Below are 15,725 nucleotides of genomic sequence, written 5' to 3'. Positions count from 1 at the left end.
TATATATATATATATATATATATATATATATATATTATATATATATATATATATATATATATATATATATATAATATATATATATATATATATATAAATATATTATATATATGTATATATATACTATATATATATATATAATATATATATATACTATATATATATATATATATATATATATATATATATATATATATGTATATATATATATATATATATATATATACATATATATATATATATATATATATATATATATATATATATATATATATATATATATATATATATATATATATATGTGGTGTGTGTGTGTGTGTGTGTTTGTGTGTGTGTGTGGCGTGTGCATTTGGCGGATTGCTTTTTTGTTTCCTGTAAGCTATATAAACCGATTAATATTTGGATGTTTAAATAAAGTCTGAAGAAGGTGATTATGAAATGATGTGAATCCTGCCAAGTTTAGTGCCATATATTATTATATCTTATTACCACTTATAAGTTTGTAAGCATGATACCTGGCTTAGATTTTAAAAAATAAAGTAAATATATAGAAGATAGGTACGGGTGAATTCGTTTTGGTGAAAATGTACACATACTGGGAAAATAACATTTACGAGCATGAGACGGCAGATATAGTATACAACAGGTAAAAGCACCCAATAAATAAAATTAAGTGCAGAGAAACAAATCAAAGCCTTCGTTGCTGACTCCCCTATGTTTCGCGGTGCGTGATCACCCCTGATCTTGTTGTTGCTGGGGTGGGGTTATTGCCTTATGGATATATTGATTTAATTTTTTTTTCTCTTTTCTTTTGCGCTTTTATATTTTTGTTTTTGTTTCATAAGTAAGCTGTTTTTTTATTTTCTTTCTTAATACCTTTACTCTATTTTTTTATGTCAGTGTCTTCGCCGGGGCTTTTGCGTTGTTTCATTAAATTTTTTCCCTTTTACATATTCATTGACTTTTTCATTTTCTTCCTGAGATATAATTTTTTCAAAATATTACTTTTTTTACTTTCTAGTTGCCTTTCTATTTTGTTTCTCTAACTATTAATTTTTTAAAATTTTTCTTTTTCACTTATTCGTTGACTTTTTCATTTTTTTCTAAATTATAAAATTTTTCTATTTCCTCTTTTCACTTATTATTCGTTGATTTTTTATTTTGTTCTCAATTATTAAATTCTTACTTTTCCCCTTTACACATATTCGTTGATTTTTCATTTTTTCTCTGTTATTAAATTTTTACATTCCCCTTTTCACTTATTCGTTGATTTTTCATTTTATCTAATTGATTAAATTCTTGCATTTCCCCTTTTCACTTATTCGTTGATTTTTCATTTTATCTAATTGATTAAATTCTTGCATTTCCCTTTTCACTTATTCGTTGACTTTTTCATTTTGATCCTCAAATATTTAATTTTAACATTTTCCTTTTTCACCTATCAGATTGACTTCTTCATTGTGTTTTTGAAATATTAAATCGTTAAATATTCCATTTTCACTTTTTCGCTTATTCTTTCACTTTTTTCCTGAAATTTCATTTTCGTTTATTCTTTGATTTTTTCATATTTTCAAATATTTAATTTTAAAATATTCTTTTCACTATTGGATTTTCATTTTACTTCTCAAATATTAAATATTTCCAAATTCTTTATATTATTTTCCAAATATTAAATTTGAAAATTGTCTTTTTCAATTAATCGTTGACTTTAATTTTGTTCATCAAATATTAAATTTTAAAATTTTCCCTTTCCACAGTCTTTAACTTTTTCATTTTCTTTATCAAATATTAAATTTCGGAATGTTCTATTTTCACGTATTCATTCCCTTTTTCATTTTGTTTCTTAACTATTACAGTTTTTATTTGTATTTTTCATTTATTCGTTGACTTTCCTCATTTCGTTTCTCAAATATTAGGTTTCTTAAATTTCTTTCTCACTTATTCGGTGTCATTTTCATTTTGTTTCTGAAATATTCATTTTCTTTATTTTCCTTTTTCACTTCTTCTTAGTCGACTTTTTCATGATACTCAAATGTTGATTTTTTTTCTATTTTCCTTCGTATCAGCACAACCCTATGCACATCATGTGCTCTCGTCTTCACTTTTAATCATTTTTTTATACATCTTTAACCAGTTTTGGTTTATGTATACATTTACAGACAAATTCATGTATTCTTGTATTGGTTCTGTTACATATTTAATCATATACTTAAATGATTATTTTTATTTTTCGTTCGATCGATATGATTCATCCATTGCCTTTTAAGATATTTTTAAAGTTTTTCTTATTTCTTTTTAAATTTTTTTAATCTGCAAGTATTGATTAGTTTTTATAAAATGTGTTATATACGTAATTTTGAGTAACACTATAAATGAGGCTCGACTATGATTATTTCTTCCTGATAAATAATCAGAACTAAGAAGTGAAAATGAGGTCTAGCAAATCATTTTGTCCCTTTTACTCATTTTTTATTAATTGATTAATTTATTCTTGTTTCTATCCTAACTTTGGTGACACGTAAGTGCGCCCCCCCCCCCGCCCCCCCCCCGTCATATGGAGATAACAACCCTTATATCCATAATTACTGATTATTCGTAATTGTAGGATTACCATATACGGGCGTATTGATTCTTTCCATGTCACTATGTTATATCTTCGAATGCACTGAGGAAATACACATACGCTAATATATATACTACCTATATATATATATATATATATATATATATATTATATATATATATATATATACACCTTTGCCAGTATAACTTCTTTATCACAAGGAAGAGTAAATAACACCAGAAAAAAAATACTAATAAAGACGTAACACGTAACCTCGTAAGTGGTGGTAACGGGTAGCCTTGAGTCTCCTTGTTGTTCCAAATGGCGTTATCTGCAATTAATGATCCAGCCCCAGACATACTATAAATTAGCGCAACGGTGCTATTTAAGGCCACTTGTTGCATAGCGGAAGCCTAACCGGTGTCAAGTTCTCTCGACTTGTGTCCTTGAGACAGTAACGAAGGTGAGTTATTTGGAAAAATTAAGGTCTATAATGATCTTTGAAGAGAGCGAAAGCATCTGTTACTCATTAAATCGTTGTATATTCTCTTCTTCTTTTTTCGTCGTCTCAATGGACCTGAAACTAAATTTTCTCTTTTGCATCTATCTATGCTTGATTCCTTATATCTAAAACTTGATTCTTAATCTCATCATTATTTTAAGATTCAGAACCTGGCCCGCACAAGTGACGTTACTATCTCTCTTACCTTGTAATAAAATGCCTGTACCCATAATAAATTATAAATCTAGTTTCATGATATTTTTCATCATATTTTTTGTTGTAAAAGTCTGTAATCTCTCTCTCTCTCTCTCTCTCTCCTCTCTCACTCTCTCTCTACTCTCGCTCTCTCTCCCTCTCTCTCTTTCTCTCTCTCTCTCTACTCATCTAATGTAAATATATTTACTTTTTGTTATTTTCAAATGTTTATACATTAATAGCACTATCTTTTTCTTTTATTACTATGAAATGAAAATTCAAAGAGGTTTTATCGATTAACTATTATAACCTTTGCGTTGTCTCATCTCTTTTGAAAGACTTCAGTTATATATTAAATATTTTTTCTCTGTGACAGATTTATAAGAATGCAATTCAAGATGAACGTGAAGGTTATCTCCGTTTGTGTCGCATTCTTCGTTATCTTTGGTAAGTAATTTTGTTTTGAATAACGGTATTGTATATATAGATTTTTTTTCCCGTTGTGTGTCTGCTATGAATGAAGAAATCTCTTCTGTTTTATGCATTTCACGAAAGATTTATCTAGTATCTTTTTCAGCAGAGGAGTGTCTGTTATTACTTTTGTTGATTCTTCGCGTGTTTTACGACCTCCGCATCCCAGGGCCCACTATGTGGGGTCTTGCTATTTCCTAAAGTTTGAAGTACCCAATTTTCTGTCGGTATTTTTTTGAATACCAGTGTTAATTTTAATTGCGAAGCATTTTATTCATTTACCAGCTTGTCCTCATCGTATAAGGTTGCTATCACTTGGCTAACCTACTCTGTATTATCCTAGGCATATTAAAACCAATAGTTGTTAATTAATATACTTATTATTTGTATTTATCACTTCATTGATTATATCATCTTTTGGCATCTAGCACAGTGGTATTGTTCACTGTTTATCTTGCATGATCAAATTTTCACAGCTTTATTTTTGAATTAGGTTTATTGTTGTGTCCTGTATGTAAATCATTGATCATAGAATTTTCTTTACCATTTATGCCGTAAAGAAATATTACTTTTTAATCAAAGAACCCAGTGCAGTGATTAATCGTAATTTATCGCTTGCAGAATGCAAGGCAGATCCACTCTTTACTGTCGATCACGGCTCTGAAAGTGTAAGTAGTCCTCGTTCTGGAATGACCTATTTTGACCATTAAGAAGAAATTATTATTATTATTATTATTATTATTATTATTATTATTATTATTATTATTATTATTATTATTATTATTATTATTATTATTATATTAGCTGTTAGTATTCTTTTTGTTAATACTCATATTATATTTGCGTAAACATTACATTTAAACTCCAAAGAGTCACAAATGTTCAAAGTTCACAGACTAGCTGCTCAGGGGCCTAGAGTAACCGCCCTTCTTTTTCATCAGTTCACCCCTGAAGAACCCTGCTCCAGCCAGGGGGGAATGTGCGCTCTCGAGGACTTCTGCCCCGAGGAGGACAGGTTCCCCGAGAAGGGCCTCTGCCCCACACAACAAGGCCAGGGAGCCGAATGTTGCAGGAGAAGTGAGGAATTTATGTTGTCTGTAGCGAAGCTTGGAATACACGTAGACATTTTTGTTATTGCGAATTGTTGCATCCATCCACTTTTTTCATAGCTATATTTTTATTTATTTATACCTCTCTCTCTCTCTCTCTCTCTCTCTCTCTCCCTATATATATATATATATATATATATATATATATATATATATATATATATATATATATATATATATATATATATATATACAAATACATATATATATATATATATATATATATATATATATATACAAAGATATATATATATATATATATATATATATATATATATATATATATATATATATATATATATATATATATATGTATGTTGTATATATATATATATATATATATATATATATATATATATATATATCATACATACATACATACATACATACATACATATATGTATGTATATATATATACATGTGCTTGTTACCGTCACATAGGTATTTGGTAAAAAGTTATTATAAATACAAAATATATGCATATACACACATCGTTTATGTATATATATGTGTGTGTATTTGGGTAGGCATTTGTCTGAGAGAGAAAAAAACATGCAAGAATCAAGAATATAGAGTAATATTATATGCATTAAACCAATCAAGCAAATCACAGCAGTTCCATTAGAAGGAGGAGACTTTCTAAAACGTTCAGATTTCCTTGCTACGTGCATCCACAACAACTTGAACATTCATTGACGATAAAAAGTAAAATTCAGTTTTTTTTTTGTTTTTTTTAAACCCCCCCCCAAAAAAAGCAGGAACCAATGATAAATTGTAAATACAATATATGACCAGTAAAAAAAAAAAGAATGTTCGTATTCACCAGAATTATTCTCCCATTATAATACTCACTTTGTTATCCATTTTTTCTTTGAATTTAAAACTCGAACGTGAAATAAGCTTAAATGGCATCTCAAAGCCACCTGGAATGAACACTCACTCACCTCTCTGCTGAATTCTGTTGACATACAGTTGCATAATCCGTAGAAATATTGAGATATTCATGAAGATATTTTGTCTATAATGCCAACCGAAGCAAATATTCTCTTATAAGGAATGGTGTTACGTTAACGGCTCAAAGTGAATTATTTCTTAACAAGCATTAATTCCCGTGATATATCACTCTATCGCAATTTATGACACCCCATTGTATGAGTTCGTTCCGTCCCTTGGACTTTTTTCATATTTTAATCAACAATAAATAATTCGGAGGTTCATCGCAGTTCTTCTAAATGCAAGTATACTCATACATATATATTTCAGTAGAAAATTTGAAATCATTCTTTTTCTCCCCTTCTTTCGTCCGCGCAGTTCCCCAGAACGTCCGCGACTGTAAGAAGCGTGGAGGCTTCTGCATCGTGGAGGCTGACTGCAAGGCCAACGCTCAAGAGGCCTTCTTCGGTGTCTGCCCCGATCTCGATCACGTCTGCTGCATGCTGGGCGTATAACGCAAAGGAGTGAGTGAGTGCTTCGTTGACTAAAATGATGTTGACGCAGATCAAGAAGGAGGGGATTCACGAGCAAAATGTTTTTGTATGCTTTTTTTTTTATTCATCTACCTAACAGATGCTGTCAAAATGAGAATAAATTTCTGCTTAACCTGCTTGTTGGTATTTGTTATGATTCCTGCCAACCACAGTTCCAGTCCTGGCACGGATAGTGATCAATTTTAAGGAGCCCACAAATTCAGAGTCGTGGTTTTTAGTCGTAAATTTAGACACAAACTCTGTGAAATCGATAGTTGAGTCATTGCATGAGGTGGTTGCGCTGATAGTGTATAAAGAATATATTAATTTATGGTTTTCCGTTCGTGAGCGGAATTGTCAAGACACCGCTTACTGCCTACATGGTATCAGGTCGAATCTGTTCAAGACTAAAAACTTGTTTTGTTATAATTCACGAGAAAGATATATTTAGAACATTATAATTTAGGACATCAACACCTTACGTTAAAGAAAGGAAAATGGTAAAAGTTAAAAGATCGAGTGGATTTATCAAAAGAGTAATAGGAAGAAAATCCGAGGAATATTAAACTTGTGTGCAAGTTGCTGGAGGAGTATGCGACTGGAGAGACAACCTACACGTTTTCAGTTCATTGCAGCAATGATTTTGTTTTCATAAAACCTTTTGACAATCATATCCATATTATATTCAATGTTCGTTATCATGTATGCATCATTGTAAAAAAGATTGTTGATTTCTTTATCTGCGGCACATTTCCGCTCACATTGGCCTCCTAAATTCTGTTGCAATCATCTGAATTTCCTTGTTGTGTGTGGTGTATGTATGACACTTATTTCTATTTTGCTTTTTGTATATTTCGGAAGGAGACCCTCTTGTAGACGAGTTTTGTTAAAAATGATTGCTGCTTCAGCACTATTAATCTTGTTGTGAGTCTTCTCTATTTTTCTAATGACAGCTTTCTCTCTGTTGTTTAGACTGACGAGCAACGCACCAAAGGGCATGGTAAAATTATGTTGAGTCATTTTGGTGTTTATTATTGCTTATACAAATCTCTCTCTCTCTCTCTCTCTCTCTCTCTCTCCAACGTGGCGTTTCGTCCAGATCTACTGGACATTTTCCAGCGACGACTGCTGAGGGACTGAATTCCGGTGGCGAGCCCTTCTCTTTATATCATGTTGTTAGTCAACTTCCCAGGAACCAATGAAAACTCAACCTGGCCCAGGGGTTCTCCAGACCGTACTTGAGAGCCTGCAACAACAGGATATAAGGAGAATGACTCGCCATTGGAATACTACGGGCTGCTCGGTGAGCAAGAGCCCTTTGCTGATGCAAGGTCAGCTTAATCAAAAACAACAACCACTGGAATTCAGTCCCTCAGCAGTCAAAGATGGAAAATGTTCTGTAGATCTGGACGAAACGTCACGTTGGAGAGAGGAGAGAGAGAGAGAGAGAGAGAGAGAGAGAGAGAGAGAATGAATTGTATAAACAATAATACACACCAAAGTGACTCAACCGAATTTTACCATGCCCTTTGGTGCATTGCTCGCCAGTCTAAGCAACAGAGAGAAATCTGTCATAAAAAAAAATAGTGAAGAAAGCATCGCCTTTGTTTGTCCTAGGCAGCATCCTTGTCTATAGTCTAGTCAAAGTAGGCAACAACCCTAAAAAAATTGCAAGAAAGTGTTTTATGGTGCTGATTTATTCTTTTATGTGTGGACATTAATGCAACAAAAGTTTACCAAAATTGGGGTACCGGAAATGGGTCAAAATGGTGTCATACAAATATGGCAACTAATGCTTCATATCTCCATATTTCACATTTCCCCTTCATCATTTGATACTGAATCATGATGCATGTTGTAACAATGGCCATTTCGGCATTGACCACAAGTACGAGAACAGTCTAGCCCATTCTTTTGGCAAGTACAACGGTGTGTTACAAACTCCAGAACAGCTGCAACAAATCATTTTCAGGAGTGTTTATGGTGCAGATGCAGTGTCAGTCATCACTGGTGCTAGTTTGTTGGTTTGTAGGCTCCATCCCGATTTAGTGACGTCCATATCATCAGCCTTGCCCATCCATTGCATGACCTGGAGATAACTTCTCAGAGAATGATACTGTTGGAGGCAGTCATTCAGGTGTCACAAAGCTTTTTACTGGACTCACTTTTTTGCAAAGACAGTTATATCTGACAGCAGATAGGTTATCCCCACCATTGAACAGAAACACCATGAGTGCACACCCAGAATCTACAATAACATCCATGTCTAGTCCGGGTGTACTAAAGATCTTTGCACATATTTGCAGGATTGGATCATCTTTAATCAGCTCTTGCAGAACAGACTGCTTTCCAATTCCAAATATCCTGGAAGTGTTGTCGCATCCTGTGAATGCATGCAAAAACAGCAAACTTTGACAGATCTCATTACCAAGAACTTGCTTTATGACCTGTCATAAAGCTCTGAAGTAGAGCTTTTTACCATCACTGGGAGATGCGTAATGAAGCAGTAGCACTAACAAATCTGTGTCTTCGCCTATGAGCATGGTAGTTTTTTCACATGACATTGATACTGCTGTCCTCACAATGTCCAAGTCAGCATCTCCCATAGCATGTATCGCATGACATCCTCTGATTTTTATGCAATCAGCAATCATATGGATCAGTGTCTGTTTGTTCTCGTTATTAGAAGGGACATCCTCCATCTTTCCAGTGAATTTTGTTGCGTCGGTGATATGTACTGTCCTTTGAACCTGGACCACCACTGTAACCGTCGAAAATTACCGTAGCCCTGCCATAGCGTTTCACTGTGAATGCTGTATAGTCGTTGGTAATGGAGGTGTAGGTCCTTCCATCAGACCACTTCAACCAACGAAGAAGGGAACCTCCATCTAAGACATGGTGCTGCTTCAGGAGCAGTCTCCAGGGTTGCTTCATCCGAAAGGGCTGTGACATGGGCTTTAAGAACCTGCATCAGCAAAAGGAAAAAATGCTTGCAATTTGCATGCAATTTTCTCCAGGTCTTCATGATCTCTTTTCACCCTTGACAATGTAGCCTCCTTATGTTGCTCACTTGTGAGAAAGCCCTGGCCTGTAAAAATCTGCATTGCCTCACTGTACGTTGAAGACACTGGGACAGACATAGTCCACAGGGCTCTTTGATGGTCAGACATTCCACTTCCCCGTGTGAGTCGACCTGTAGTTTTGAGGGATCTCATAAGAGTTTGCTCGATTACCAGGTCACATCCAAGGCCAGCCCAGTACTGATCAGTATGCCTGATGACATGCAAGCCATTCATGAACCTATGGAAGACGGATGGGTGGTCCTCTTCCAGTTTGTGCATGGACTGGAGGTAAAGGTAGGCTGATTTTAAGTAATTTGCATGTCCAACTGTGGCAAATATGGGCAAACAGTCAGTGATGGCGTGGAGGTGCATAACCCAGGATCCTGTGTGATCAGCCTTGATAAGCTCCCTAACAATGCCTAACATTTGTTGATAACTGAGCCAGAGCTTGCTTGTTTTAGAATGAGTTGATAATTATTTTCTCTTAGTAGACAAGACTTGGTCAGTAGTAGTTAGACAAACAGATGAGATGAGCAAATCCATTGTTGTGTCTTTTGTCAGTGTTTGGATATAAAGTTCACAAGTTTTGCGAAATCAGGGTCGTCACAAATGATCTGGTCTACAATCTGTTGTGTGAGACACAGGCCAAGGAGCAGATGACCATGGAGAGCACACTGAACTGCTTTTTCTGACCAGATGTGCTGTACTGCATTCTCGCCATAGATGGTTCCCAGGATTTCGTTTATTTCACTGCCGCCCATCAGCGTTCCTATCGCACCCGAAGATTCATTAGTGTGGAAGCATCCCAACAGCAATACCACATCTTGAACCGGACTGTCTCCATGCACCTCTTGTTTGATTTGGGATGCTTTCCAATACAGTGGCTGATCAAGTGTCACAAATGCTGGGGACTTGTGATCATGTGTAATTTTGCAAAGTACTGCAGGGTAGAGAAGATGCACGAATTGTCCCCAGAATACATGTTAACGATTGGAAGAAATGAATGTTAGTAACATCTCAAAGCTGGAGTGGTTGAATGAAAGCAACTAAATGAGTGCATGTACCAACAAATTTGATCTCATTGCAGGATGACATCACAGCATTATGACTGCACCTATAAACTTCTTATAAACCTTGAATAATGGGGTAAACGTTATTTATACATTGTTAAGTCACTTGTTCATTGAAATTACCACTTATCAAAGTACAGAAGAGCTAACTGCCTTCCTAACCGGAATATTAGGTATTTCTAGTGGCAGACTCCATTTTGACCCATTATTGGTATCCCAATTTTGGTAAACTTTTTTTATATGGTTATTTACACATGAAACAACAAACTAATGTAATAAAACAATTTCTTGAAATTTTTTTGGGGGTGATGGGGGTTCAGGTCATATTTTGAGTGGACTACTAGCTGGTGAAATTCGCCAGACAACTCTTGGTTTCGGGATTAAAATTTCTTGATCGGCAGAAGCAGAGTCAAAGTACATCGGGTCTGCTCACGAGGCAGTACTAAAGCCTATCCCCCCCCCCCCCCCCCACCTTGTGAAACGTCATCATTTACAAAAGGGCCATATCTTTATGAAATACATTTATGATAACATTTTTATATAACTATTTTTACGATGAGATTTTCTATAAATTTTCATCTTATTACATGTTGCCGTATACTACGTTAAAGTAAAAAGAATGCCCTTTCAAATGATAAATGACATTACAATTACGATTACTTTCAAACCTACAAGCGTGTACAGAATAAATTATCTACGCACGCGAAAATGTGCAATTACTTCATCCTTCAACCTACATACATTCACGTTTCGTAGCGTATCTAATGGATGATGATAGAAAGAAACTGAAAAATAGGCTAGGAAGCTGATAAAATTTACTTTATAATGTATAAATAAAATTGATAGGTGTTCTCTGAAATTTTCGAGGAATTCTAGGTCAAAGACGGACCATAAATTTTTAAATTTTACAACTATATTTACAAAATTTTTCTTTTCATCTTATTATGCCATATAGCACGTAAAAGTACAAAGAATGCCCTTTCAACTGGTATATGACACATTACAATTACAATAAGCGCGCATAGAAAAATTATCTACGCACGCAAAAATTATAAAGATCATAAGCGTTCGTGGCAGAGCTGAAATCTAGCCCCGCCCCTTGTGAAACGTCCTCAGTTACATCCGGCCAAACTGCCACCAGATGAAAAATTTGCTGGAAATGTGTTTTCTGTATCATTGTCCTCATCATTTATTCCTTTGATACCTTACATCGCTATATGATGTAATTCTTTTGCTTTAATATTGTTTTCATTTTTGTGGTCAAGTCGTGCAAATGCAACTGCCATTTTTTTACACTGCCTGTATCCACATTTTCTATGTATTTATTGCATAACCATTAGCATTCATTATGAGATTTGGAAAATATAATTAATCTATCATTCTAACCTTTAGCATAAATAAAAAAATAAAATTGCTTTTCAAAGTGAGATATGAACACAGTGACAGAACTGAATACCTTTCTTATCAGTTATTTTTAATCATGATAATATTACTACCTGAGAGAGAGAGAGAGAGAGAGAGAGAGAGAGAGAGAGAGAGACCAAGTTGCCATATTATAAAAAATGGACTTGAAGAGAATACAGCAAACCAGTATATAGGTAAGCAAATAAATAAGTAAAGAATAAACATATGAAGAAAGGTGGAGTAGCTATGATGTGTTGGAACTGGTCTATTTTATGTGAATTAAAACAAGGCTTGGTGGCTAAATGAGAGAATGGGTATTTGAAAAACATCAAGTATTTTACCTCTTTACAGATTTTATCAAGATTTTATGAAAAACACCATGCGATATGGATTAAATGTATAAAAACTAAAGGTTTCTTTAAGTAATTCAATGGATAAGCGAGGGACGAGTTACGCTTGTGACGTCACAGTATTAGCTCCGCCCCCGTCTGCCGAGTTGCGCTGACCCGATATACTTTGACTCTGGGCAGAAGAAGCAAACATGTTTCCGGAGATGCGTCCTCTCCGTAACCCCTGGGCATGCGGTCTGGTGTGTCTCGCAGGATTGTCTTCCTCAGAGCATCAATCTGGAATTTGTTGCCCCAAACTTTCCTAGGATTAGTCTATGGTCCCTATTTTGAATTAAATTTTGATAAATTTTCGGAAATTTATTCTTTGATGAATCGAATTTCATTATCATCATCGTAGATATATATATATATATATATATATATATATATATATATATATATATATATATATATATATATATATATATATATATTAGATATATTATATATATATATATATATATATATATATATATATATATATATATGTATATATATATATATATATATATATATATATATATATATATATATATATAAACAGGGTGAGAATTACCAGATTTTTATTAGAAGTTAACCTAAATGAAGTGTGGGTTAATTGAATTTCTGGATTTTTTTCATTTTTGTTCATGTGATGCCGTAAGAAAATTTTTAAGGGGAGTTAAGTCTCTTTATATTAAAACTAGAGAACCTTCGCGTTAGAGTTTATTTCACGAAAATTTTTGGAATTTATTTCCCTTAATAATTATAGTATTCTAATCAGGAATAAAATTCCATTAGCAATAGAAGTTTTTTTCTTTCAAATGTATGGCTTCAATACTTAACTGTTGCTTAAAAAGATTCATTTAGGCACACTTGTGCTATCAAATTGAAGCAACAAAATACAGTTTAACCCTAAAAAAACTGCTACAAAAGGTTTCTCAACTGATTATGGTAGGTATTAGTGTACTTTATAATATACTACAAGTTTACCAAAGTAGGACCACCAGAAAAGTTTTTTTATAATATGGTGTCCAAGATGGCCACCAAAACCTCTTAATGATCATAACTATGCAATTATCAACTCAAAATTGAGGCTCCTGGTGTCTATTCCTAGGAGGGGAGGATGGGATGGAAAATCTGTTTGAGATCTGCCAATCAACAGTAGCTTCATCAGGATGCTGAATGATCTTGTTTTTCAGGCCAACAACCGTATCACTTGCATACACTAAAAGTAGCAGTGGGCTAAGAACGCTGACCTGTGGAACTCCAGACACAAAATATAGGTCTTGATTTGCTCAAGATTCCATTACCAGCAGCTTGTTGTTGTCTACCTGTAAGTAAATCTTGCAGTAACTAAAACGTATCCACCCACCCCAAGATTCCAAAGTTTGTAAATAAGTGCCTTGTGGTTTAATAAATCGAAAGCAGCACCAAAATAATTTAGAATTACTGTACACTCAAAACCCTCACCAAAGTTCTGTTACAAATGGCGTGTCAAATCTTAGAGCATCTCAGGCACCTAACTGCTTCCGATATACATATGAACTATTATCAAACAATTATTTAGATTCCACATATTTATGTATTGCTTATGAATTAATTTTTCTACTACTTTGGAGGTTACAAGTTGAATAGCAATTGGCCTGTAGTTACTGCAGTCTGCAGATGTACTATTCTTTCAAACAGGCACTTTATTGCTAAGCTTGCGCTCATCCACAAAGGTACTCTGTCGACATAAAATCCGTAGAATCTGCTAACCTTGGAAGACAACACACTAGAAACGTTTTAAAAAAACAAAAGGAAGAAACCATCAGGATCATCTCTACCCATGCTATTAAGATAAACCAGAATTTTCTCAACATCCTTAGAGCGAAATGCAAATTTTGTAAGGAAAGGTTCAGGATGACAGGTACCAGGGAGAGGGGCATCCCCAGCTGATTGCCTAGCCTCAAAAGCTTGATGAAGCAGTTCAGCTTTTTCCATAGGGCCAATAACCATTCTACCATCAGCTGTTAGTGGAGGAATGGCAGGTGAGCCAGACCCAAAGATAGATGATGCCAATTTGGTCCACCGTAGATGAGGCTGAGTAATTCTTTCAAGTTTCCTCTTTAACCTTTATCCTACCAACCTCAGAAAGAATTGTGGGATTTTCATGAAATTTGCGTATGAAAGTGCTGATATCAAAATTAAAACATAATATTTTAGCCTGTAGTGTGCATAGTAATAAAGTTAGTGTTTTCCATTATTTGGAACATTGGGGGTTAGTGACATGAAAACAGAAATTCATAAACATTTATTAAGAGATTTTACCAGTATGAGAAGTTAGTTTTGTTACTTTCTCAAACACATCTTAAGAGCTTTTAAGTAGAGAATAATCTACTTGAGCATACATTTCCATATTAGGAGCTATGATAATTTTAAAAACATTTTTTGCCTCTTTCAGCATGGAGCCATCCGTTAAATTTTTTGCACATGTTTTTTTGTGTTTTTCTTACACATTTTGTAACATCCTTGTGATGTAGAGGTCAGATCATTATTTATTCCATCAAACCGAACATCATTTGGAATTGCGTCGGCACCAGATAAAGGTTTTTGCTGTGGTATATACCTGTTTTACTATACCATCTGCAAGAAGTAAGCATATAGTGAATTGGCATAGGAATTTCAAATGGGAGACCATTTTCTGTTCAACAATACAATGCACTCACCATTCAGCAATGGTAGCTACACTGAGTATGTTTAGAAAATGATGGCTTCGAATCATTGGTCGATATGAGGATGAAAGTCTATCCATTAGATCAACACCACCCATATCTTCAAGGATTTGATCAGCTATGGTTGTGGGATGTCCTTTGTGTTACCCTTCACCCTCCTTTTCACATTATGGACTAGAATGTGTCTCAGTCGCTAGCAATAGCAACTGCTGAATTGTCATGACACTTGGTATTGCATACTTTGTCATCACTGCAATAATCAAATTAACCTGGCTAATGACACGTGCGCCAAGAGGTTGGATTGCTCTATTCTGCTCCTTCCCTTGATACAACTTCAAATGGTAGGGATAACCATCATTGCCACAAAAGCACCAAATCTTGTAACCCAATTTGATTGATTTTCCTTTAATGAACATCTTTGCACTGTGGCTAGTCCCATAATATGGAACTATTGACTCATCTACACTAGGCAGTTTGTGAAAGACACCAACCTCTATAAGATTTTCATTTAGCATATTATATATTGGAGAAAGCTTAGACATTTTGTTTCCTGTCTCAAGATTCTGGTTATCAGAAAGATGCATGTTTTTTAAACACAAAAATTTGTTCTTATTCACGTTGTGCACTGCTGATACACCAAAATCAGGATGGGTTGACTAATAATGGTGTTCTTCCGGTACAGTGTGATTGCATGAAAGCAATAAAATGCCTAAAAAGTTCCTTACATCTTTTTCAGTTTCAAACTTTGGGTTATTTCTTCACGGTTAGCATATAATTTGGTTTGCATCACAATCGTTT

At 34.2% G+C, this 15,725-nt stretch overlaps 1 long non-coding RNA gene across 1 annotated transcript; it reads left to right on the top strand.

The window, feature by feature from the left end:
* Nucleotides 1–2,956: 2,956 nt before the first annotated feature.
* LOC135226890 (uncharacterized) lies at nt 2,957–4,762 on the top strand. Its single transcript, XR_010317308.1, has 4 exons — nt 2,957–3,026; nt 3,637–3,707; nt 4,353–4,399; nt 4,673–4,762. It is a non-coding gene; the product is annotated as an uncharacterized LOC135226890 (long non-coding RNA).
* The last annotated feature ends 10,963 nt before the right edge of the window (nt 4,763–15,725 follow it).

The sequence above is a fragment of the Macrobrachium nipponense genome, chromosome 15, assembly GCF_015104395.2.
Source record: "Macrobrachium nipponense isolate FS-2020 chromosome 15, ASM1510439v2, whole genome shotgun sequence".
Classification (NCBI taxonomy): Eukaryota; Metazoa; Arthropoda; class Malacostraca; order Decapoda; family Palaemonidae; genus Macrobrachium; species Macrobrachium nipponense.
This window is presented reverse-complemented; position numbering and strand designations above follow the sequence as displayed.